Source organism: Gadus chalcogrammus, chromosome 12, assembly GCF_026213295.1.
Source record: "Gadus chalcogrammus isolate NIFS_2021 chromosome 12, NIFS_Gcha_1.0, whole genome shotgun sequence".
NCBI lineage: Eukaryota > Metazoa > Chordata > Actinopteri > Gadiformes > Gadidae > Gadus > Gadus chalcogrammus.
Window position 1 is genome coordinate 11,010,002 of NC_079423.1, and position 23,028 is coordinate 11,033,029.

The 23,028-nt window shown below is 45.0% G+C and overlaps 29 non-coding genes and 2 pseudogenes across 29 annotated transcripts; all 31 read left to right on the top strand.

The window, feature by feature from the left end:
* The first annotated feature begins 125 nt into the window (after positions 1-125).
* Positions 126-244, top strand: LOC130399668 (5S ribosomal RNA). Its single transcript, XR_008902171.1, has one exon. It is a non-coding gene; the product is annotated as a 5S ribosomal RNA (ribosomal RNA).
* A 529-nt stretch (positions 245-773) lies between these two features.
* LOC130400688 (5S ribosomal RNA) lies at positions 774-892 on the top strand. The gene has a single exon (XR_008903165.1). It is a non-coding gene; the product is annotated as a 5S ribosomal RNA (ribosomal RNA).
* Positions 893-1,421: 529 nt separating this feature from the next.
* LOC130399877 (5S ribosomal RNA) lies at positions 1,422-1,540 on the top strand. Its single transcript, XR_008902371.1, has one exon. It is a non-coding gene; the product is annotated as a 5S ribosomal RNA (ribosomal RNA).
* A 529-nt stretch (positions 1,541-2,069) lies between these two features.
* On the top strand, positions 2,070-2,188 carry LOC130399878 (5S ribosomal RNA). The gene has a single exon (XR_008902372.1). It is a non-coding gene; the product is annotated as a 5S ribosomal RNA (ribosomal RNA).
* Positions 2,189-2,717: 529 nt separating this feature from the next.
* On the top strand, positions 2,718-2,836 carry LOC130394723 (5S ribosomal RNA). Its single transcript, XR_008897854.1, has one exon. It is a non-coding gene; the product is annotated as a 5S ribosomal RNA (ribosomal RNA).
* Positions 2,837-3,355: 519 nt separating this feature from the next.
* On the top strand, positions 3,356-3,474 carry LOC130398647 (5S ribosomal RNA). Its single transcript, XR_008901207.1, has one exon. It is a non-coding gene; the product is annotated as a 5S ribosomal RNA (ribosomal RNA).
* Positions 3,475-4,003: 529 nt separating this feature from the next.
* On the top strand, positions 4,004-4,134 carry LOC130395919 (5S ribosomal RNA; annotated as a pseudogene).
* A 519-nt stretch (positions 4,135-4,653) lies between these two features.
* LOC130395979 (5S ribosomal RNA) lies at positions 4,654-4,782 on the top strand (annotated as a pseudogene).
* Positions 4,783-5,301: 519 nt separating this feature from the next.
* LOC130400066 (5S ribosomal RNA) lies at positions 5,302-5,420 on the top strand. Its single transcript, XR_008902550.1, has one exon. It is a non-coding gene; the product is annotated as a 5S ribosomal RNA (ribosomal RNA).
* Positions 5,421-5,948: 528 nt separating this feature from the next.
* On the top strand, positions 5,949-6,068 carry LOC130395541 (5S ribosomal RNA). Its single transcript, XR_008898589.1, has one exon. It is a non-coding gene; the product is annotated as a 5S ribosomal RNA (ribosomal RNA).
* Positions 6,069-6,730: 662 nt separating this feature from the next.
* On the top strand, positions 6,731-6,850 carry LOC130395542 (5S ribosomal RNA). Its single transcript, XR_008898590.1, has one exon. It is a non-coding gene; the product is annotated as a 5S ribosomal RNA (ribosomal RNA).
* A 649-nt stretch (positions 6,851-7,499) lies between these two features.
* LOC130399996 (5S ribosomal RNA) lies at positions 7,500-7,618 on the top strand. The gene has a single exon (XR_008902484.1). It is a non-coding gene; the product is annotated as a 5S ribosomal RNA (ribosomal RNA).
* A 529-nt stretch (positions 7,619-8,147) lies between these two features.
* Positions 8,148-8,266, top strand: LOC130399787 (5S ribosomal RNA). The gene has a single exon (XR_008902286.1). It is a non-coding gene; the product is annotated as a 5S ribosomal RNA (ribosomal RNA).
* A 529-nt stretch (positions 8,267-8,795) lies between these two features.
* LOC130396567 (5S ribosomal RNA) lies at positions 8,796-8,914 on the top strand. Its single transcript, XR_008899195.1, has one exon. It is a non-coding gene; the product is annotated as a 5S ribosomal RNA (ribosomal RNA).
* Positions 8,915-9,433: 519 nt separating this feature from the next.
* LOC130395738 (5S ribosomal RNA) lies at positions 9,434-9,553 on the top strand. The gene has a single exon (XR_008898759.1). It is a non-coding gene; the product is annotated as a 5S ribosomal RNA (ribosomal RNA).
* A 661-nt stretch (positions 9,554-10,214) lies between these two features.
* LOC130394696 (5S ribosomal RNA) lies at positions 10,215-10,332 on the top strand. The gene has a single exon (XR_008897829.1). It is a non-coding gene; the product is annotated as a 5S ribosomal RNA (ribosomal RNA).
* A 520-nt stretch (positions 10,333-10,852) lies between these two features.
* LOC130395524 (5S ribosomal RNA) lies at positions 10,853-10,966 on the top strand. The gene has a single exon (XR_008898572.1). It is a non-coding gene; the product is annotated as a 5S ribosomal RNA (ribosomal RNA).
* Positions 10,967-11,495: 529 nt separating this feature from the next.
* Positions 11,496-11,616, top strand: LOC130395911 (5S ribosomal RNA). The gene has a single exon (XR_008898906.1). It is a non-coding gene; the product is annotated as a 5S ribosomal RNA (ribosomal RNA).
* Positions 11,617-12,145: 529 nt separating this feature from the next.
* LOC130394796 (5S ribosomal RNA) lies at positions 12,146-12,265 on the top strand. The gene has a single exon (XR_008897919.1). It is a non-coding gene; the product is annotated as a 5S ribosomal RNA (ribosomal RNA).
* A 529-nt stretch (positions 12,266-12,794) lies between these two features.
* Positions 12,795-12,913, top strand: LOC130398648 (5S ribosomal RNA). The gene has a single exon (XR_008901208.1). It is a non-coding gene; the product is annotated as a 5S ribosomal RNA (ribosomal RNA).
* A 3,533-nt stretch (positions 12,914-16,446) lies between these two features.
* LOC130398649 (5S ribosomal RNA) lies at positions 16,447-16,565 on the top strand. Its single transcript, XR_008901209.1, has one exon. It is a non-coding gene; the product is annotated as a 5S ribosomal RNA (ribosomal RNA).
* Positions 16,566-17,084: 519 nt separating this feature from the next.
* Positions 17,085-17,203, top strand: LOC130398651 (5S ribosomal RNA). Its single transcript, XR_008901211.1, has one exon. It is a non-coding gene; the product is annotated as a 5S ribosomal RNA (ribosomal RNA).
* Positions 17,204-17,732: 529 nt separating this feature from the next.
* On the top strand, positions 17,733-17,851 carry LOC130398652 (5S ribosomal RNA). Its single transcript, XR_008901212.1, has one exon. It is a non-coding gene; the product is annotated as a 5S ribosomal RNA (ribosomal RNA).
* A 529-nt stretch (positions 17,852-18,380) lies between these two features.
* On the top strand, positions 18,381-18,499 carry LOC130398653 (5S ribosomal RNA). The gene has a single exon (XR_008901213.1). It is a non-coding gene; the product is annotated as a 5S ribosomal RNA (ribosomal RNA).
* Positions 18,500-19,027: 528 nt separating this feature from the next.
* On the top strand, positions 19,028-19,146 carry LOC130398654 (5S ribosomal RNA). Its single transcript, XR_008901214.1, has one exon. It is a non-coding gene; the product is annotated as a 5S ribosomal RNA (ribosomal RNA).
* Positions 19,147-19,674: 528 nt separating this feature from the next.
* On the top strand, positions 19,675-19,793 carry LOC130398656 (5S ribosomal RNA). The gene has a single exon (XR_008901215.1). It is a non-coding gene; the product is annotated as a 5S ribosomal RNA (ribosomal RNA).
* Positions 19,794-20,321: 528 nt separating this feature from the next.
* On the top strand, positions 20,322-20,440 carry LOC130398657 (5S ribosomal RNA). The gene has a single exon (XR_008901216.1). It is a non-coding gene; the product is annotated as a 5S ribosomal RNA (ribosomal RNA).
* Positions 20,441-20,959: 519 nt separating this feature from the next.
* Positions 20,960-21,078, top strand: LOC130398658 (5S ribosomal RNA). Its single transcript, XR_008901217.1, has one exon. It is a non-coding gene; the product is annotated as a 5S ribosomal RNA (ribosomal RNA).
* Positions 21,079-21,607: 529 nt separating this feature from the next.
* LOC130398659 (5S ribosomal RNA) lies at positions 21,608-21,726 on the top strand. Its single transcript, XR_008901218.1, has one exon. It is a non-coding gene; the product is annotated as a 5S ribosomal RNA (ribosomal RNA).
* Positions 21,727-22,255: 529 nt separating this feature from the next.
* LOC130398660 (5S ribosomal RNA) lies at positions 22,256-22,374 on the top strand. Its single transcript, XR_008901219.1, has one exon. It is a non-coding gene; the product is annotated as a 5S ribosomal RNA (ribosomal RNA).
* A 529-nt stretch (positions 22,375-22,903) lies between these two features.
* On the top strand, positions 22,904-23,022 carry LOC130398661 (5S ribosomal RNA). The gene has a single exon (XR_008901220.1). It is a non-coding gene; the product is annotated as a 5S ribosomal RNA (ribosomal RNA).
* The last annotated feature ends 6 nt before the right edge of the window (positions 23,023-23,028 follow it).

Genomic DNA, 23,028 nt, shown 5'->3' on the forward strand with positions numbered 1-23,028 from the left:
AATCAATTACTGTCGTTTATATCTAACTAATGATTGTTTTTGTAAAAGTGTAACGTCGAGCCTCAGCAGCTTTCTCACTCCTTATGTGCTACTGTATAAAACCTGGTTTTGCGCCTGCACTAATTGCTTACGGCCATACCACCCTGAACACGCCCGATCTCGTTTGATCTCGGAAGCTAAGCAGGGTCGGGCCTGGTTAGTACTTGGATGGGAGACCGCCTGGGAATACCAGGTGCTGTAAGCTTTTTCTTTTTCAACTCGAGCTCATTGCCTCCGTGGCCTACCGTGGCGTACCGTGACCTGATGTTTACTGCCAACCGCTTTGGAGGATTTAAGCAACATACAAAAACTGACAACGTCTCTCAAAACTATATTTGTGAAACATGAGGACAGTATAGTGATACTGCCAGCAGGGAGCACCAGAGAGCTGAACCGACAGTTGTACATTTCTTAAACTTTCACCAACACAAACACGCACGCTCACTTCAGATCATGGGAGGACGTCAAAAAATCACCACCCATTCTCTGACACTTTAACCGTTAACCTTGGTTCAAACATTTAACATCACACGCACACGCAGTGTATTTCAGATAATTAATGAATTCAGATGTCACAATGATCGTTTACATGGATAAGGAGTCCTACTGAATCAATTACTGCCGTTTATATCTAACTGATGATTTTTTTTGTAAAAGTTTAACGTTGAGCCTCAGCAGCTTTCTCACTCCTTATGTGCTACTGTATAAAACCTGGTTTTGCGCCTGCACTAATTGCTTACGGCCATACCACCCTGAACACGCACGATCTCGTCTGAACTCGGTAGCTAAGCAGGGTCGGGCCTGGTTAGTACTTGGATGGGAGACCGCCTGGGAATACCAGGTGCTGTAAGCTTTTTCTTTTTCAACTCGAGCTCATTGCCTCCGTGGCCTACCGTGGCGTACCGTGACCTGATGTTTACTGCCAAAAGCTTTGGAGGATTTAAGCAACATACAAAAACTGACAACGTCTCTCAAAACTATATTTGTGAAACATGAGGACAGTATAGTGATACTGCCAGCAGGGAGCACCAGAGAGCTGAACCGACAGTTGTACATTTCTTAAACTTTCACCAACACAAACACGCACGCTCACTTCAGATCATGGGAGGACGTCAAAAAATCACCACCCATTCTCTGACACTTTAACCGTTAACCTTGGTTCAAACATTTAACATCACACGCACACGCAGTGTATTTCAGATAATTAATGAATTCAGATGTCACAATGATCGTTTACATGGATAAGGAGTCCTACTGAATCAATTACTGCCGTTTATATCTAACTAATGATTTTTTTTGTAAAAGTTTAACGTTGAGCCTCAGCAGCTTTCTCACTCCTTATGTGCTACTGTATAAAACCTGGTTTTGCGCCTGCACTAATTGCTTACGGCCATACCACCCTGAACATGCCCGATCTCGTCTGATCTCGGAAGCTAAGCAGGGTCGGGCCTGGTTAGTACTTGGATGGGAGACCGCCTGGGAATACCAGGTGCTGTAAGCTATTTCTTTTTCAACTCGAGCTCATTGACTCCGTGGCCTACCGTGGCGTACCGTGACCTGATGTTTACTGCCAACCGCTTTGGAGGATTTAAGCAACATACAAAAACTGACAACGTCTCTCAAAACTATTTTTGTGAAACATGAGGACAGTATAGTGATACTGCCAGCAGGGAGCACCAGAGAGCTGAACCGACAGTTGTACATTTCTTAAACTTTCACCAACACAAACACGCACGCTCACTTCAGATCATGGGAGGACGTCAAAAAATCACCACCCATTCTCTGACACTTTAACCGTTAACCTTGGTTCAAACATTTAACATCACACGCACACGCAGTGTATTTCAGATAATTAATGAATTCAGATGTCACAATGATCGTTTACATGGATAAGGAGTCCTACTGAATCAATTACTGCCGTTTATATCTAACTAATGATTGTTTTTGTAAGAGTGTAACGTCGAGCCTCAGCAGCTTTCTCACTCCTTATGTGCTACTGTATAAAACCTGGTTTTGCGCCTGCACTAATTGCTTACGGCCATACCACCCTGAACATGCCCGATCTCGTCTGATCTCGGAAGCTAAGCAGGGTCGGGCCTGGTTAGTACTTGGATGGGAGACCGCCTGGGAATACCAGGTGCTGTAAGCTTTTTCTTTTTCAACTCGAGCTCATTGACTCCGTGGCCTACCGTGGCGTACCGTGACCTGATGTTTACTGCCAACCGCTTTGGAGGATTTAAGCAACATACAAAAACTGACAACGTCTCTCAAAACTATTTTTGTGAAACATGAGGACAGTATAGTGATACTGCCAGCAGGGAGCACCAGAGAGCTGAACCGACAGTTGTACATTTCTTAAACTTTCACCAACACAAACACGCACGCTCACTTCAGATCATGGGAGGACGTCAAAAAATCACCACCCATTCTCTGACACTTTAACCGTTAACCTTGGTTCAAACATTTAACATCACACGCACACGCAGTGTATTTCAGATAATTAATGAATTCAGATGTCACAATGATGGTTTACATGGATAAGGAGTCCTACTGAATCAATTACTGCCGTTTATATCTAACTAATGATTGTTTTTGTAAGAGTGTAACGTCGAGCCTCAGCAGCTTTCTCACTCCTTATGTGCTACTGTATAAAACCTGGTTTTGCGCCTGCACTAATTGCTTACGGCCATACCACCCTGAACACGCCCGATCTCGTCTGATCTCAGGAGCTAAGCAGGGTCGGGCCTGGTTAGTACTTGGATGGGAGTCCGCCTGGGAATACCAGGTGCTGTAAGCTTTTTCTTTTTCAACTCGAGCTCATTGACTCCGTGGCGTACCGTGACCTGATGTTTACTGCCAACCGCTTTGGAGGATTTAAGCAACATACAAAAACTGACAACGTCTCTCAAAACTATTTTTGTGAAACATGAGGACAGTATAGTGATACTGCCAGCAGGGAGCACCAGAGAGCTGAACCGACAGTTGTACATTTCTTAAACTTTCACCAACACAAACACGCACGCTCACTTCAGATCATGGGAGGACGTCAAAAAATCACCACCCATTCTCTGACACTTTAACCGTTAACCTTGGTTCAAACATTTAACATCACACGCACACGCAGTGTATTTCAGATAATTAATGAATTCAGATGTCACAATGATCGTTTACATGGATAAGGAGTCCTACTGAATCAATTACTGCCGTTTATATCTAACTAATGATTGTTTTTGTAAAAGTGTAACGTCGAGCCTCAGCAGCTTTCTCACTCCTTATGTGCTACTGTATAAAACCTGGTTTTGCGCCTGCACAATTTGCTTACGGCCATACCACCCTGAACACGCCCGATCTCGTCTGATCTCGGAAGCTAAGCAGGGTCGGGCCTGGTTAGTACTTGGATGGGAGACCGCCTGGGAATACCAGGTGCTGTAAGCTTTTTCTTTTTCAACTCGAGCTCATTGCCTCCGTGGCCTAGCGTGGCGTACCGTGACCTGATGTTTACTGCCAACCGCTTTGGAGGATTTAAGCAACATACAAAAACTGACAACGTCTCTCAAAACTATTTTTGTGAAACATGAGGACAGTATAGTGATACTGCCAGCAGGGAGCACCAGAGAGCTGAACCGACAGTTGTACATTTCTTAAACTTTCACCAACACAAACACGCACGCTCACTTCAGATCATGGGAGGACGTCAAAAAATCACCACCCATTCTCTGACACTTTAACCGTTAACCTTGGTTCAAACATTTAACATCACACGCACACGCAGTGTATTTCAGATAATTAATGAATTCAGATGTCACAATGATCGTTTACATGGATAAGGAGTCCTACTGAATCAATTACTGCCGTTTATATCTAACTAATGATTGTTTTTGTAAAAGTGTAACGTCGAGCCTCAGCAGCTTTCTCACTCCTTATGTGCTACTGTATAAAACCTGGTTTTGCGCCTGCACTAATTGCTTACGGCCATACCACCCTGAACACGCCCGATCTCGTCTGATCTCGGAAGCTAAGCAGGGTCGGACCTGGTTAGTACTTGGATGGGAGACCGCCTGGGAGACCGCCTGGGATTACCAGGTGCTGTAAGCTTTTTCTTTTTCAACTCGAGCTCATTGACTCCGTGGCGTACCGTGACCTGATGTTTACTGCCAACCGCTTTGGAGGATTTAAGCAACATACAAAAACTGACAACGTCTCTCAAAACTATTTTTGTGAAACATGAGGACAGTATAGTGATACTGCCAGCAGGGAGCACCAGAGAGCTGAACCGACAGTTGTACATTTCTTAAACTTTCACCAACACAAACACGCACGCTCACTTCAGATCATGGGAGGACGTCAAAAAATCACCACCCATTCTCTGACACTTTAACCGTTAACCTTGGTTCAAACATTTAACATCACACGCACACGCAGTGTATTTCAGATAATTAATGAATTCAGATGTCACAATGATCGTTTACATGGATAAGGAGTCCTACTGAATCAATTACTGCCGTTTATATCTAACTAATGATTGTTTTTGTAAAAGTGTAACGTCGAGCCTCAGCAGCTTTCTCACTCCTTATGTGCTACTGTATAAAACCTGGTTTTGCGCCTGCACTAATTGCTTACGGCCATACCACCCTGAACACTCCCGATCTCGTCTGATCTCGGAAGCTAAGCAGGGTCGGACCTGGTTAGTACTTGGATGGGAGACCGCCTGGAGACCGCCTGGGATACCAGGTGCTGTAAGCTTTTTCTTTTTCAACTCGAGCTCATTGACTCCGTGGCGTACCGTGACCTGATGTTTACTGCCAACCGCTTTGGAGGATTTAAGCAACATACAAAAACTGACAACGTCTCTCAAAACTATTTTTGTGAAACATGAGGACAGTATAGTGATACTGCCAGCAGGGAGCACCAGAGAGCTGAACCGACAGTTGTACATTTCTTAAACTTTCACCAACACAAACACGCACGCTCACTTCAGATCATGGGAGGACGTCAAAAAATCACCACCCATTCTCTGACACTTTAACCGTTAACCTTGGTTCAAACATTTAACATCACACGCACACGCAGTGTATTTCAGATAATTAATGAATTCAGATGTCACAATGATCGTTTACATGGATAAGGAGTCCTACTGAATCAATTACTGCCGTTTATATCTAACTAATGATTGTTTTTGTAAAAGTGTAACGTCGAGCCTCAGCAGCTTTCTCACTCCTTATGTGCTACTGTATAAAACCTGGTTTTGCGCCTGCACTAATTGCTTACGGCCATACCACCCTGAACACGCCCGATCTCGTCTGATCTCGGAAGCTAAGCAGGGTCGGGCCTGGTTAGTACTTGGATGGGAGACCGCCTGGGAATACTAGGTGCTGTAAGCTTTTTCTTTTTCAACTCGAGCTCATTGACTCCGTGGCCTACCGTGGCGTACCGTGACCTGATGTTTACTGCCAACCGCTTTGGAGGATTTAAGCAACATACAAAAACTGACAACGTCTCTCAAAACTATTTTGTGAAACATGAGGACAGTATAGTGATACTGCCAGCAGGGAGCACCAGAGAGCTGAACCGACAGTTGTACATTTCTTAAACTTTCACCAACACAAACACGCACGCTCACTTCAGATCATGGGAGGACGTCAAAAAATCACCACCCATTCTCTGACACTTTAACCGTTAACCTTGGTTCAAACATTTAACATCACACGCACACGCAGTGTATTTCAGATAATTAATGAATTCAGATGTCACAATGATCGTTTACATGGATAAGGAGTCTTACTGAATCAATTACTGCCGTTTATATCTAACTAATGATTGTTTTTGTAAGAGTGTAACGTCGAGCCTCAGCAGCTTTCTCACTCCTTATGTGCTACCGTATAAAACCTGGTTTTGCGCCTGCACTAGTTGCTTACGGCCATACCACCCTGAACACTTGCGATCTCGTCTGATCTCGGAAGCTAAGCAGGGTCGGGCCTGGTTAGTACTTGGATGGGAGACCTCCTCAGAAGCCCAGGTTGCTGTAAGTAGTGACGGGTGTCACCAAAAGAAAAAAAAAAAAAAAAACACGCCCGATCTCGTCTGATCTCGGAAGCTAAGCAGGGTCGGGCCTGGTTAGTACTTGGATGGGAGACCGCCTGGGAATACCAGGTGCTGTAAGCTATTTCTTTTTCAACTCGAGCTCATTGCCTCCGTGGCCTACCGTGGCGTACCGTGACCTGATGTTTACTGCCAACCGCTTTGGAGGATTTAAGCAACATACAAAAACTGACAACGTCTCTCAAAACTATTTTTGTGAAACATGAGGACAGTATAGTGACACTGCCAGCAGGGAGCACCAGAGAGCTGAACCGACAGTTGTACATTTCTTAAACTTTCACCAACACAAACACGCACGCTCACTTCAGATCATGGGAGGACGTCAAAAAATCACCACCCATTCTCTGACACTTTAACCGTTAACCTTGGTTCAAACATTTAACATCACACGCACACGCAGTGTATTTCAGATAATTAATGAATTCAGATGTCACAATGATCGTTTACATGGATAAGGAGTCCTACTGAATCAATTACTGCCGTTTATATCTAACTAATGATTGTTTTTGTAAGAGTGTAACGTCGAGCCTCAGCAGCTTTCTCACTCCTTATGTGCTACTGTATAAAACCTGGTTTTGCGCCTGCACTAATTGCTTACGGCCATACCACCCTGAACACTTGCGATCTCGTCTGATCTCGGAAGCTAAGCAGGGTCGGGCCTGGTTAGTACTTGGATGGGAGACCTCCTCAGAAGCCCAGGTTGCTGTAAGTAGTGACGGGTGTCACCAAAAGAGAAAAAAAAAAAACACGCCCGATCTCGTCTGATCTCGGAAGTTAAGCAGGGTCGGGCCTGGTTAGTACTTGGATGGGAGACCGCCTGGGAATACCAGGTGCTGTAAGCTTTTTCTTTTTCAACTCGAGCTCATTGACTCCGTGGCGTACCGTGACCTGATGTTTACTGCCAACCGCTTTGGAGGATTTAAGCAACATACAAAAACTGACAACGTCTCTCAAAACTATTTTTGTGAAACATGAGGAGAGTATAGTGATATTGCCAGCAGGGAGCACCAGAGAGCTGAACCGACAGTTGTACATTTCTTAAACTTTCACCAACACAAACACGCACGCTCACTTCAGATCATGGGAGGACGTCAAAAAATCACCACCCATTCTCTGACACTTTAACCGTTAACCTTGGTTCAAACATTTAACATCACACGCACACGCAGTGTATTTCAGATAATTAATGAATTCAGATGTCACAATGATCGTTTACATGGATAAGGAGTCCTACTGAATCAATTACTGCCGTTTATATCTAACTAATGATTGTTTTTGTAAAAGTGTAACGTCGAGCCTCAGCAGCTTTCTCACTCCTTATGTGCTACTGTAGAAAACCTGGTTTTGCGCCTGCACTAATTGCTTACGGCCATACCACCCTGAACACGCCCGATCTCGTTTGATCTCGGAAGCTAAGCAGGGTCGGGCCTGGTTAGTACTTGGATGGGAGACCGCCTGGGAATACCAGGTGCTGTAAGCGTTTTCTTTTTCAACTCGAGCTCATTGCCTCCGTGGCCTACCGTGGCGTACCGTGACCTGATGTTTACTGCCAACCGCTTTGGAGGATTTAAGCAACATACAAAAACTGACAACGTCTCTCAAAACTATTTTTGTGAAACATGAGGACAGTATAGTGATACTGCCAGCAGGGAGCACCAGAGAGCTGAACCGACAGTTGTACATTTCTTAAACTTTCACCAACACAAACGCGCACGCTCACTTCAAATCATGGGAGGACGTCAAAAAATCACCACCCATTCTCTGACACTTTAACCGTTAACCTTGGTTCAAACATTTAACATCACACGCACACGCAGTGTATTTCAGATAATTAATGAATTCAGATGTCACAATGATCGTTTACATGGATAAGGTGTCCTACTGAATCAATTACTGCCGTTTATATCAAACTAATGATTGTTTTTGTAAGAGTGTAACGTCGAGCCTCAGCAGCTTTCTCACTCCTTATGTGCTACTGTATAAAACCTGGTTTTGCGCCTGCACTGATTGCTTACGGCCATACCACCCTGAACACGCCCGATCTCGTCTGATCTCGGAAGCTAAGCAGGGTCGGGCCTGGTTAGTACTTGGATGGGAGACCGCCTGGGAATATCAGGTGCTGTAAGCTTTTTCTTTTTCAACTCGAGCTCATTGCCTCCGTGGCCTACCGTGGCGTACCGTGACCTGATGTTTACTGCCAACCGCTTTGGAGGATTTAAGCAACATACAAAAACTGACAACGTCTCTCAAAACTATTTTTGTGAAACATGAGGACAGTATAGTGATACTGCCAGCAGGGAGCACCAGAGAGCTGAACCGACAGTTGTACATTTCTTAAACTTTCACCAACACAAACACGCACGCTCACTTCAGATCATGGGAGGACGTCAAAAAATCACCACCCATTCTCTGACACTTTAACCGTTAACCTTGGTTCAAACATTTAACATCACACGCACACGCAGTGTATTTCAGATAATTAATGAATTCAGATGTCACAATGATCGTTTACATGGATAAGGAGTCCTACTGAATCAATTACTGCCGTTTATATCTAACTAATGATTGTTTTTGTAAGAGTGTAACGTCGAGCCTCAGCAGCTTTCTCACTCCTTATGTGCTACTGTATAAAATCTGGTTTTGCGCCTGCACTAATTGCTTACGGCCATACCACCCTGAACACGCCCGATCTCGTCTGATCTCGGCAGTTAAGCAGGGTCGGGCCAGGTTAGTACTTGGATGGGAGACCGCCTGGGAATACCAGGTGCTGTAAGCTTTTTCTTTTTCAACTCGAGCTCATTGACTCCGTGGCGTACCGTGACCTGATGTTTACTGCCAACCGCTTTGGAGGATTTAAGCAACATACAAAAACTGACAACGTCTCTCAAAACTATTTTTGTGAAACATGAGGACAGTATAGTGATACTGCCAGCAGGGAGCACCAGAGAGCTGAACCGACAGTTGTACATTTCTTAAACTTTCACCAACACAAACACGCACGCTCACTTCAGATCATGGGAGGACGTCAAAAAATCACCACCCATTCTCTGACACTTTAACCGTTAACCTTGGTTCGAACATTTAACATCACACGCACACGCAGTGTATTTCAGATAATTAATGAATTCAGATGTCACAATGATCGTTTACATGGATAAGGAGTCCTACTGAATCAATTACTGCCGTTTATATCTAACTAATGATTGTTTTTGTAAGAGTGTAACGTCGAGCCTCAGCAGCTTTCTCACTCCTTATGTGCTACTGTATAAAACCTGGTTTTGCGCCTGCACTATTTGCTTATGGCCATACCACCCTGAACACGCCCGATCTCATCTGATCGCGGTAGCTAAGCAGGGTCGGGCCTGGTTAGTACTTGGATGGGAGACCTCCTCAGAAGCCCAGGTTGCTGTAAGAAGTGACGGGTGTCACCAAAAGAAAAAAAAAAAAAAAACACGCCCGATCTCGTCTGAACTCGGGAGCTAAGCAGGGTCGGGCCTGGTTAGTACTTGGATGGGAGACCGACTGGGAATACCAGGTGCTGTAAGCTTTTTCTTTTTCAACTCGAGCTCATTGACTCCGTGGCCTACCGTGGCGTACCGTGACCTGATGTTTACTGCCAACCGCTTTGGAGGATTTAAGCAACATACAAAAACTGACAACGTCTCTCAAAACTATTTTTGTGAAACATGAGGACAGTATAGTGATACTGCCAGCAGGGAGCACCAGAGAGCTGAACCGACAGTTGTACATTTCTTAAACTTTCACCAACACAAACACGCACGCTCACTTCAGATCATGGGAGGACGTCAAAAAATCACCACCCATTCTCTGACACTTTAACCGTTAACCTTGGTTCAAACATTTAACATCACACGCACACGCAGTGTATTTCAGATAATTAATGAATTCAGATGTCACAATGATCGTTTACATGGATAAGGAGTCCTACTGAATCAATTACTGCCGTTTATATCTAACTAATGATTGTTTTTGTAAGAGTGTAACGTCGAGCCTCAGCAGCTTTCTCACTCCTTATGTGCTACTGTATAAAACCTGGTTTTGCGCCTGCACTAATTGCTTACGGCCATACCACCCTGAACACGCCCGATCTGTCTGATCTCGGAAGCTAAGCAGGGTCGGGCCTGGTTAGTACTTGGATGGGAGACCGCCTGGGAATACCAGGTGCTGTAAGCTTTTTCTTTTTCAACTCGAGCTCATTGACTCCGTGGCGTACCGTGACCTGATGTTTACTGCCAACCGCTTTGGAGGATTTAAGCAACATACAAAAACTGACAACGTCTCTCAAAACTATTTTTGTGAAACATGAGGACAGTATAGTGATACTGCCAGCAGGGAGCACCAGAGAGCTGAACCGACAGTTGTACATTTCTTAAACTTTCACCAACACAAACACGCACGCTCACTTCAGATCATGGGAGGACGTCAAAAAATCACCACCCATTCTCTGACACTTTAACCGTTAACCTTGGTTCAAACATTTAACATCACACGCACACGCAGTGTATTTCAGATAATTAATGAATTCAGATGTCACAATGATCGTTTACATGGATAAGGAGTCCTACTGAATCAATTACTGCCGTTTATATCTAACTAATGATTGTTTTTGTAAAAGTGTAACGTCGAAGCCTCAGCAGCTTTCTCACTCCTTATCTGCTACTGTATAAAACCTGGTTTTGCGCCTGTACTAATTGCTTACGGCCATACCACCCTGAACACGCCCGATCTCGTCTGATCTCGGAAGCTAAGCAGGGTCGGGCCTGGTTAGTAGTGGGAGACCGCCTGGGAATACCAGGTGCTGTAAGCTTTTTCTTTTTCAACTCGAGCTCATTGACTCCGTGGCCTACCGTGGCGTACCGTGACCTGATGTTTACTGCCAACCGCTTTGGAGGATTTAAGCAACATACAAAAACTGACAACGTCTCTCAAAACTATTTTTGTGAAACATGAGGACAGTATAGTGATACTGCCAGCAGGGAGCACCAGAGAGCTGAACCGACAGTTGTACATTTCTTAAACTTTCACCAACACAAACACGCACGCTCACTTCAGATCATGGGAGGACGTCAAAAAATCACCACCCATTCTCTGACACTTTAACCGTTAACCTTGGTTCAAACATTTAACATCACACGCACACGCAGTGTATTTCAGATAATTAATGAATTCAGATGTCACAATGATCGTTTACATGGATAAGGAGTCCTACTGAATCAATTACTGCCGTTTATATCTAACTAATGATTGTTTTTGTAAGAGTGTAACGTCGAGCCTCAGCAGCTTTCTCACTCCTTATGTGCTACTGTATAAAACCTGGTTTTGCGCCTGCACTAATTGCTTACGGCCATACCACCCTGAACATGCCCGATCTCGTCTGATCTCGGAAAGCTAAGCAGGGTCAGGGCCTGGTTAGTACTTGGATGGGAGACAGCCTGGGAATACCAGGTGCTGTAAGCTTTTTCTTTTTCAACTCGAGCTCATTGCCTCCGTGGCCCAGCGTGGCGTACCGTGACCTGATGTTTACTGCCAACCGCTTTGGAGGATTTAAGCAACATACAAAAACTGACAACGTCTCTCAAAACTATTTTTGTGAAACATGAGGACAGTATAGTGATACTGCCAGCAGGGAGCACCAGAGAGCTGAACCGACAGTTGTACATTTCTTAAACTTTCACCAACACAAACACGCACGCTCACTTCAGATCATGGGAGGACGTCAAAAAATCACCACCCATTCTCTGACACTTTAACCGTTAACCTTGGTTCAAACATTTAACATCACACGCACACGCAGTGTATTTCAGATAATTAATGAATTCAGATGTCACAATGATCGTTTACATGGATAAGGAGTCCTACTGAATCAATTACTGCCGTTTATATCTAACTAATGATTGTTTTTGTAAAAGTGTAACGTCGAGCCTCAGCAGCTTTCTCACTCCTTATGTGCTACTGTATAAAACCTGGTTTTGCGCCTGCACTAATTGCTTACGGCCATACCACCCTGAACACGCCCGATCTCGTCTGATCTTCGGAAGCTAAGCAGGGTCGGGCCTGGTTAGTACTTGGCTGGGAGACCGCCTGGGAATACCAGGTGCTGTAAGCTTTTTCTTTTTCAACTCGAGCTCATTGCCTCCGTGGCCTACCGTGGCGTACCGTGACCTGATGTTTACTGCCAACCGCTTTGGAGGATTTAAGCAACATACAAAAACTGACAACGTCTCTCAAAACTATTTTTGTGAAACATGAGGACAGTATAGTGATACTGCCAGCAGGGAGCACCAGAGAGCTGAACCGACAGTTGTACATTTCTTAAACTTTCACCAACACAAACACGCACGCTCACTTCAGATCATGGGAGGACGTCAAAAAATCACCACCCATTCTCTGACACTTTAACCGTTAACCTTGGTTCAAACATTTAACATCACACGCACACGCAGTGTATTTCAGATAATTAATGAATTCAGATGTCACAATGATCGTTTACATGGATAAGGAGTCCTACTGAATCAATTACTGCCGTTTATATCTAACTAATGATTGTTTTTGTAAGAGTGTAACGTCGAGCCTCAGCAGCTTTCTCACTCCTTATGTGCTACTGTATAAAACCTGGTTTTGCGCCTGCACTAATTGCTTACGGCCATACCACCCTGAACACGCCCGATCTCGTCTGATCTCGGAAGCTAAGCAGGGTCGGGCCTGGTTAGTACTTGGATGGGAGACCGCCTGGGAATACCAGGTGCTGTAAGCTTTTTCTTTTTCAACTCGAGCTCATTGACTCCGTGGCCTACCGTGGCGTACCGTGACCTGATGTTTACTGCCAACCGCTTTGGAGGATTTAAGCAACATACAAAAACTGACAACGTCTCTCAAAACTATTTTTGTGAAACATGAGGACAGTATAGTGATACTGCCAGCAGGGAGCACCAGAGAGCTGAACCGACAGTTGTACATTTCTTAAACTTTCACCAACACAAACACGCACGCTCACTTCAGATCATGGGAGGACGTCAAAAAATCACCACCCATTCTCTGACACTTTAACCGTTAACCTTGGTTCAAACATTTAACATCACACGCACACGCAGTGTATTTCAGATAATTAATGAATTCAGATGTCACAATGATCGTTTACATGGATAAGGAGTCCTACTGAATCAATTACTGCCGTTTATATCTAACTAATGATTGTTTTTGTAAAAGTGTAACGTCGAGCCTCAGCAGCTTTCTCACTCCTTATGTGCTACTGTATAAAACCTGGTTTTGCGCCTGCACTAATTGCTTACGGCCATACCACCCTGAACACGCCCATTGAGGAAGTGATACGCCCATTGAGGAAGTGTTTGGTGTGCTTGAGTGGTGAGAGGAGGACGGTGTTGGAGCGAGGATTCTTTTGGTGGTAAATCAAGTATTTATAGATATTTTTTTGGTTAGTTTTGCGTCTAGTCGTTTATTCCCCCGACAGCTTGCTGTTTGGGGGAGTATTAGTATACTTTAGTTCGGTTTTTTTTCGATGTCTCACGCGGTTTCGAAAACTCGAATGGAAGACGGCATGGAACGGAACACGGCTCCTGCTGCGGTGACGGATGGTGGTTGTGTGGCGAAGAGGACATCGGAGGACGTACTAGGCGGGAGACCGGTGACTGCGGAGAGAGCAACAAGAGAGAAGGAGGACAAGGTTGCGGATGGTGGCCCGAGCTACTGCAGGGAGTTGTCTGTGGCTGTGGAGCTTGTGGGAGAGGAGAAAATCCCGATGATGGAGATGCTAAGGGCGATGCAGAGTGTATGTGGATTGGTCTTGGGATGTCGCTACCTCTCATTGAACCAATATGAAGTAACGATGAATCACCCCAACGGGAAGAGGCGATTGTTGGATGGTTTTAGGATAAGGGGGACCAGCGTCGTCGCAAAAGACTTGACTGCAGATGAGATGGTGGTGTCCTTTATGAGTCTACCAGTGTACATTACGGATGAGGAGATTCTGAAGAAGCTTGCGGACTGGGGTGTGGAGGCAGTTTCGCCGATTGCAAGGAGGAAGTGGCCTGGGATGACCATATGTGAGGGTACACGGTTTGTTAAGGTGAAGTTTAACAAGGAAGTACGGTCCTTGCCTTGGTCCACACGTTTTGACACTGAAAAGGGTGCTGAATATTTCCGAGTCATCCATGACAGACAATTAAAGGTGTGTAGATTGTGCATCCAGCCTGGACATATAGTGAGGGACTGTCCTGACTTCCTCTGTCGGAAGTGCGGGAAGCAGGGACACTATGCAAGGGAGTGTGTGGCTGTGATTAAATGCAGAGAGTGTGGTAATAGAAAGGGAAATTGTGTGTGTAAGGAGGAGCAGGTGGGAGGGGGTGCCCTCTCAGTTGACCCAGACTCAAGGGCTGTATCGTTGGAGAGTGAGGAAAGTGGAGGGGAAGAGAGTGCGGAAGAGGAGATGGAGCACGGGGAGCTGTCTGACGGGGAGACAGTCTTGGACAGTCAGCTACAGGTTGTGCTGAAGGACCCGGGTGTGGGGGGCATGGGGTTGCCCGGGGGGCAAAGCTCTCAAGGAGAGCTTTCCTCTCTACCGGCATCTGGGCACCCTACACCAGCGGAGGGCGTAGCCAAGGTGCCGCGGGGGTCTGGACAGTTGGGGAACGAGGCGGGACATGGCACGGGGGCTAGCCTAGAAGTGGATTTGGTTGTGTCAATGGCCCCGGCATCAGGGGGAGATGGGGGCACAGGGTTGGGGGGGGGCAGGAGCTCTCAAGCGGGGCTCCTCTCTTTACAGGCGCCCGGGTGGCCTACAGTAGAGGAAGATGCAGCCTGGGGGTCTTGTGCTGTGACTATTGAGGCTACAGCCGACGCGTCTCATTGGCGTGGTATGGCGCCTATAATTTCCCCCCCCACACTGGCTGATGGAAGGGAGAGGGAGAATAAGTCTGGGAATGAGGCGTTGGGTGTTTGTAGGGAGAGGGCGCCCAGGGTCAGACGCAGGAGAGGGGTTGATTCCGATGAGGAACAGAGGAACTTGAAAAAGAAAGGGGTACGTAAAAAAAAAAAATGATTTTAACAGTAATACCCACTCTGTGTCTTTTGATTTCAATGGTCACACTCACATCAATTAATATCAACGGTCTTAACAATATGGCGAAGTTTGATGAGGTGTTAATCAATTTTAAATCCGATATTTTAGTGCTGCAGGAAACAAACTGGACACAGGCTAAAATGCCAGAAATCAAGGAGAAATGGAGGGGACTGTTATTCGTCAATTGTGGGACGGCAAGATCGTGTGGTGTGGCAATACTTGTAAAGGAGGATGTGGTTGGGAATGTGAAGGAGGTTCTGAATGATGGGAAGGGGAGGATTTTCACAAGTATTTTGTTAGGAACAGCACTTTAGTCATGGTAACGGAATCAGGGACGTTAGGATTTAGTGTGTAGTGTGGGCATTGTTTTTCCTGCTTGTTAAGACCTGGCAGACCACTCCGACGCAAATGTTTGTTGTGTATGATTAGGGTTAACCTCTCTATATGATTGTTGCGTACATTTGTGATTATCAACTGTCTGTATGTCTTCTGTGTGTCATACTGTGTTTGGTTATGACCGTAAAAGATTGTAAATTACTGTAAATACGGAATTTTAATAAAAAAAAAAAAAAAAAAAAAAAAAAAACACGCCCGATCTCGTCTGATCTCGGAAGCTAAGCAGGGTCGGGCCTGGTTAGTACTTGGATGGGAGACCGCCTGGGAATACCAGGTGCTGTAAGCTTTTTCTTTTTCAACTCGAGCTCATTGCCTCCGTGGCCTACCGTGGCGTACCGTGACCTGATGTTTACTGCCAACCGCTTTGGAGGATTTAAGCAACATACAAAAACTGACAACGTCTCTCAAAACTATTTTTGTGAAACATGAGGACAGTATAGTGATACTGCCAGCAGGGAGCACCAGAGAGCTGAACCGACAGTTGTACATTTCTTAAACTTTCACCAACACAAACACGCACGCTCACTTCAGATCATGGGAGGACGTCAAAAAATCACCACCCATTCTCTGACACTTTAACCGTTAACCTTGGTTCAAACATTTAACATCACACGCACACGCAGTGTATTTCAGATAATTAATGAATTCAGATGTCACAATGATCGTTTACATGGATAAGGAGTCCTACTGAATCAATTACTGCCGTTTATATCTAACTAATGATTGTTTTTGTAAAAGTGTAACGTCGAGCCTCAGCAGCTTTCTCACTCCTTATGTGCTACTGTATAAAACCTGGTTTTGCGCCTGCACTAATTGCTTACGGCCATACCACCCTGAACACGCCCGATCTCGTCTGATCTCGGAAGCTAAGCAGGGTCGGGCCTGGTTAGTACTTGGATGGGAGACCGCCTGGGAATACCAGGTGCTGTAAGCTTTTTCTTTTTCAACTCGAGCTCATTGACTCCGTGGCGTACCGTGACCTGATGTTTACTGCCAACCGCTTTGGAGGATTTAAGCAACATACAAAAACTGACAACGTCTCTCAAAACTATTTTTGTGAAACATGAGGACAGTATAGTGATACTGCCAGCAGGGAGCACCAGAGAGCTGAACCGACAGTTGTACATTTCTTAAACTTTCACCAACACAAACACGCACGCTCACTTCAGATCATGGGAGGACGTCAAAAAATCACCACCCATTCTCTGACACTTTAACCGTTAACCTTGGTTCAAACATTTAACATCACACGCACACGCAGTGTATTTCAGATAATTAATGAATTCAGATGTCACAATGATCGTTTACATGGATAAGGAGTCCTACTGAATCAATTACTGCCGTTTATATCTAACTAATGATTGTTTTTGTAAAAGTGTAACGTCGAGCCTCAGCAGCTTTCTCACTCCTTATGTGCTACTGTATAAAACCTGGTTTTGCGCCTGCACTAATTGCTTACGGCCATACCACCCTGAACACGCCCGATCTCGTCTGATCTCGGAAGCTAAGCAGGGTCGGGCCTGGTTAGTACTTGGATGGGAGACCGCCTGGGAATACCAGGTGCTGTAAGCTTTTTCTTTTTCAACTCGAGCTCATTGCCTCCGTGGCCTACCGTGGCGTACCGTGACCTGATGTTTACTGCCAACCGCTTTGGAGGATTTAAGCAACATACAAAAACTGACAACGTCTCTCAAAACTATTTTTGTGAAACATGAGGACAGTATAGTGATACTGCCAGCAGGGAGCACCAGAGAGCTGAACCGACAGTTGTACATTTCTTAAACTTTCACCAACACAAACACGCACGCTCACTTCAGATCATGGGAGGACGTCAAAAAATCACCACCCATTCTCTGACACTTTAACCGTTAACCTTGGTTCAAACATTTAACATCACACGCACACGCAGTGTATTTCAGATAATTAATGAATTCAGATGTCACAATGATCGTTTACATGGATAAGGAGTCCTACTGAATCAATTACTGCCGTTTATATCTAACTAATGATTGTTTTTGTAAAAGTGTAACGTCGAGCCTCAGCAGCTTTCTCACTCCTTATGTGCTACTGTATAAAACCTGGTTTTGCGCCTGCACTAATTGCTTACGGCCATACCACCCTGAACACGCCCGATCTCGTCTGATCTCGGAAGCTAAGCAGGGTCGGGCCTGGTTAGTACTTGGATGGGAGACCGCCTGGGAATACCAGGTGCTGTAAGCTTTTTCTTTTTCAACTCGAGCTCATTGACTCCGTGGCCTACCGTGGCGTACCGTGACCTGATGTTTACTGCCAACCGCTTTGGAGGATTTAAGCAACATACAAAAACTGACAACGTCTCTCAAAACTATTTTTGTGAAACATGAGGACAGTATAGTGATACTGCCAGCAGGGAGCACCAGAGAGCTGAACCGACAGTTGTACATTTCTTAAACTTTCACCAACACAAACACGCACGCTCACTTCAGATCATGGGAGGACGTCAAAAAATCACCACCCATTCTCTGACACTTTAACCGTTAACCTTGGTTCAAACATTTAACATCACACGCACACGCAGTGTATTTCAGATAATTAATGAATTCAGATGTCACAATGATCGTTTACATGGATAAGGAGTCCTACTGAATCAATTACTGCCGTTTATATCTAACTAATGATTGTTTTTGTAAAAGTGTAACGTCGAGCCTCAGCAGCTTTCTCACTCCTTATGTGCTACTGTATAAAACCTGGTTTTGCGCCTGCACTAATTGCTTACGGCCATACCACCCTGAACACGCCCGATCTCGTCTGATCTCGGAAGCTAAGCAGGGTCGGGCCTGGTTAGTACTTGGATGGGAGACCGCCTGGGAATACCAGGTGCTGTAAGCTTTTCTTTTTCAACTCGAGCTCATTGACTCCGTGGCCTACCGTGGCGTACCGTGACCTGATGTTTACTGCCAACCGCTTTGGAGGATTTAAGCAACATACAAAAACTGACAACGTCTCTCAAAACTATTTTTGTGAAACATGAGGACAGTATAGTGATACTGCCAGCAGGGAGCACCAGAGAGCTGAACCGACAGTTGTACATTTCTTAAACTTTCACCAACACAAACACGCACGCTCACTTCAGATCATGGGAGGACGTCAAAAAATCACCACCCATTCTCTGACACTTTAACCGTTAACCTTGGTTCAAACATTTAACATCACACGCACACGCAGTGTATTTCAGATAATTAATGAATTCAGATGTCACAATGATCGTTTACATGGATAAGGAGTCCTACTGAATCAATTACTGCCGTTTATATCTAACTAATGATTGTTTTTGTAAAAGTGTAACGTCGAGCCTCAGCAGCTTTCTCACTCCTTATGTGCTACTGTATAAAACCTGGTTTTGCGCCTGCACTAATTGCTTACGGCCATACCACCCTGAACACGCCCGATCTCGTCTGATCTCGGAAGCTAAGCAGGGTCGGGCCTGGTTAGTACTTGGATGGGAGACCGCCTGGGAATACCAGGTGCTGTAAGCTTTTTCTTTTTCAACTCGAGCTCATTGACTCCGTGGCCTACCGTGGCGTACCGTGACCTGATGTTTACTGCCAACCGCTTTGGAGGATTTAAGCAACATACAAAAACTGACAACGTCTCTCAAAACTATTTTTGTGAAACATGAGGACAGTATAGTGATACTGCCAGCAGGGAGCACCAGAGAGCTGAACCGACAGTTGTACATTTCTTAAACTTTCACCAACACAAACACGCACGCTCACTTCAGATCATGGGAGGACGTCAAAAAATCACCACCCATTCTCTGACACTTTAACCGTTAACCTTGGTTCAAACATTTAACATCACACGCACACGCAGTGTATTTCAGATAATTAATGAATTCAGATGTCACAATGATCGTTTACATGGATAAGGAGTCCTACTGAATCAATTACTGCCGTTTATATCTAACTAATGATTGTTTTTGTAAAGTGTAACGTCGAGCCTCAGCAGCTTTCTCACTCCTTATGTGCTACTGTATAAAACCTGGTTTTGCGCCTGCACTAATTGCTTACGGCCATACCACCCTGAACACGCCCGATCTCGTCTGATCTCGGAAGCTAAGCAGGGTCGGGCCTGGTTAGTACTTGGATGGGAGACCGCCTGGGAATACCAGGTGCTGTAAGCTTTTTCTTTTTCAACTCGAGCTCATTGACTCCGTGGCCTACCGTGGCGTACCGTGACCTGATGTTTACTGCCAACCGCTTTGGAGGATTTAAGCAACATACAAAAACTGACAACGTCTCTCAAAACTATTTTTGTGAAACATGAGGACAGTATAGTGATACTGCCAGCAGGGAGCACCAGAGAGCTGAACCGACAGTTGTACATTTCTTAAACTTTCACCAACACAAACACGCACGCTCACTTCAGATCATGGGAGGACGTCAAAAAATCACCACCCATTCTCTGACACTTTAACCGTTAACCTTGGTTCAAACATTTAACATCACACGCACACGCAGTGTATTTCAGATAATTAATGAATTCAGATGTCACAATGATCGTTTACATGGATAAGGAGTCCTACTGAATCAATTACTGCCGTTTATATCTAACTAATGATTGTTTTTGTAAAGTGTAACGTCGAGCCTCAGCAGCTTTCTCACTCCTTATGTGCTACTGTATAAAACCTGGTTTTGCGCCTGCACTAATTGCTTACGGCCATACCACCCTGAACACGCCCGATCTCGTCTGATCTCGGAAGCTAAGCAGGGTCGGGCCTGGTTAGTACTTGGATGGGAGACCGCCTGGGAATACCAGGTGCTGTAAGCTTTTTCTTTTTCAACTCGAGCTCATTGACTCCGTGGCGTACCGTGACCTGATGTTTACTGCCAACCGCTTTGGAGGATTTAAGCAACATACAAAAACTGACAACGTCTCTCAAAACTATTTTTGTGAAACATGAGGACAGTATAGTGATACTGCCAGCAGGGAGCACCAGAGAGCTGAACCGACAGTTGTACATTTCTTAAACTTTCACCAACACAAACACGCACGCTCACTTCAGATCATGGGAGGACGTCAAAAAATCACCACCCATTCTCTGACACTTTAACCGTTAACCTTGGTTCAAACATTTAACATCACACGCACACGCAGTGTATTTCAGATAATTAATGAATTCAGATGTCACAATGATCGTTTACATGGATAAGGAGTCCTACTGAATCAATTACTGCCGTTTATATCTAACTAATGATTGTTTTTGTAAAAGTGTAACGTCGAGCCTCAGCAGCTTTCTCACTCCTTATGTGCTACTGTATAAAACCTGGTTTTGCGCCTGCACTAATTGCTTACGGCCATACCACCCTGAACACGCCCGATCTCGTCTGATCTCGGAAGCTAAGCAGGGTCGGGCCTGGTTAGTACTTGGATGGGAGACCGCCTGGGAATACCAGGTGCTGTAAGCTTTTTCTTTTTCAACTCGAGCTCATTGCCTCCGTGGCCTACCGTGGCGTACCGTGACCTGATGTTTACTGCCAACCGCTTTGGAGGATTTAAGCAACATACAAAAACTGACAACGTCTCTCAAAACTATTTTTGTGAAACATGAGGACAGTATAGTGATACTGCCAGCAGGGAGCACCAGAGAGCTGAACCGACAGTTGTACATTTCTTAAACTTTCACCAACACAAACACGCACGCTCACTTCAGATCATGGGAGGACGTCAAAAAATCACCACCCATTCTCTGACACTTTAACCGTTAACCTTGGTTCAAACATTTAACATCACACGCACACGCAGTGTATTTCAGATAATTAATGAATTCAGATGTCACAATGATCGTTTACATGGATAAGGAGTCCTACTGAATCAATTACTGCCGTTTATATCTAACTAATGATTGTTTTTGTAAAAGTGTAACGTCGAGCCTCAGCAGCTTTCTCACTCCTTATGTGCTACTGTATAAAACCTGGTTTTGCGCCTGCACTAATTGCTTACGGCCATACCACCCTGAACACGCCCGATCTCGTCTGATCTCGGAAGCTAAGCAGGGTCGGGCCTGGTTAGTACTTGGATGGGAGACCGCCTGGGAATACCAGGTGCTGTAAGCTTTTTCTTTTTCAACTCGAGCTCATTGACTCCGTGGCCTACCGTGGCGTACCGTGACCTGATGTTTACTGCCAACCGCTTTGGAGGATTTAAGCAACATACAAAAACTGACAACGTCTCTCAAAACTATTTTTGTGAAACATGAGGACAGTATAGTGATACTGCCAGCAGGGAGCACCAGAGAGCTGAACCGACAGTTGTACATTTCTTAAACTTTCACCAACACAAACACGCACGCTCACTTCAGATCATGGGAGGACGTCAAAAAATCACCACCCATTCTCTGACACTTTAACCGTTAACCTTGGTTCAAACATTTAACATCACACGCACACGCAGTGTATTTCAGATAATTAATGAATTCAGATGTCACAATGATCGTTTACATGGATAAGGAGTCCTACTGAATCAATTACTGCCGTTTATATCTAACTAATGATTGTTTTTGTAAAAGTGTAACGTCGAGCCTCAGCAGCTTTCTCACTCCTTATGTGCTACTGTATAAAACCTGGTTTTGCGCCTGCACTAATTGCTTACGGCCATACCACCCTGAACACGCCCGATCTCGTCTGATCTCGGAAGCTAAGCAGGGTCGGGCCTGGTTAGTACTTGGATGGGAGACCGCCTGGGAATACCAGGTGCTGTAAGCTTTTTCTTTTTCAACTCGAGCTCATTGACTCCGTGGCCTACCGTGGCGTACCGTGACCTGATGTTTACTGCCAACCGCTTTGGAGGATTTAAGCAACATACAAAAACTGACAACGTCTCTCAAAACTATTTTTGTGAAACATGAGGACAGTATAGTGATACTGCCAGCAGGGAGCACCAGAGAGCTGAACCGACAGTTGTACATTTCTTAAACTTTCACCAACACAAACACGCACGCTCACTTCAGATCATGGGAGGACGTCAAAAAATCACCACCCATTCTCTGACACTTTAACCGTTAACCTTGGTTCAAACATTTAACATCACACGCACACGCAGTGTATTTCAGATAATTAATGAATTCAGATGTCACAATGATCGTTTACATGGATAAGGAGTCCTACTGAATCAATTACTGCCGTTTATATCTAACTAATGATTGTTTTTGTAAAAGTGTAACGTCGAGCCTCAGCAGCTTTCTCACTCCTTATGTGCTACTGTATAAAACCTGGTTTTGCGCCTGCACTAATTGCTTACGGCCATACCACCCTGAACACGCCCGATCTCGTCTGATCTCGGAAGCTAAGCAGGGTCGGGCCTGGTTAGTACTTGGATGGGAGACCGCCTGGGAATACCAGGTGCTGTAAGCTTTTTCT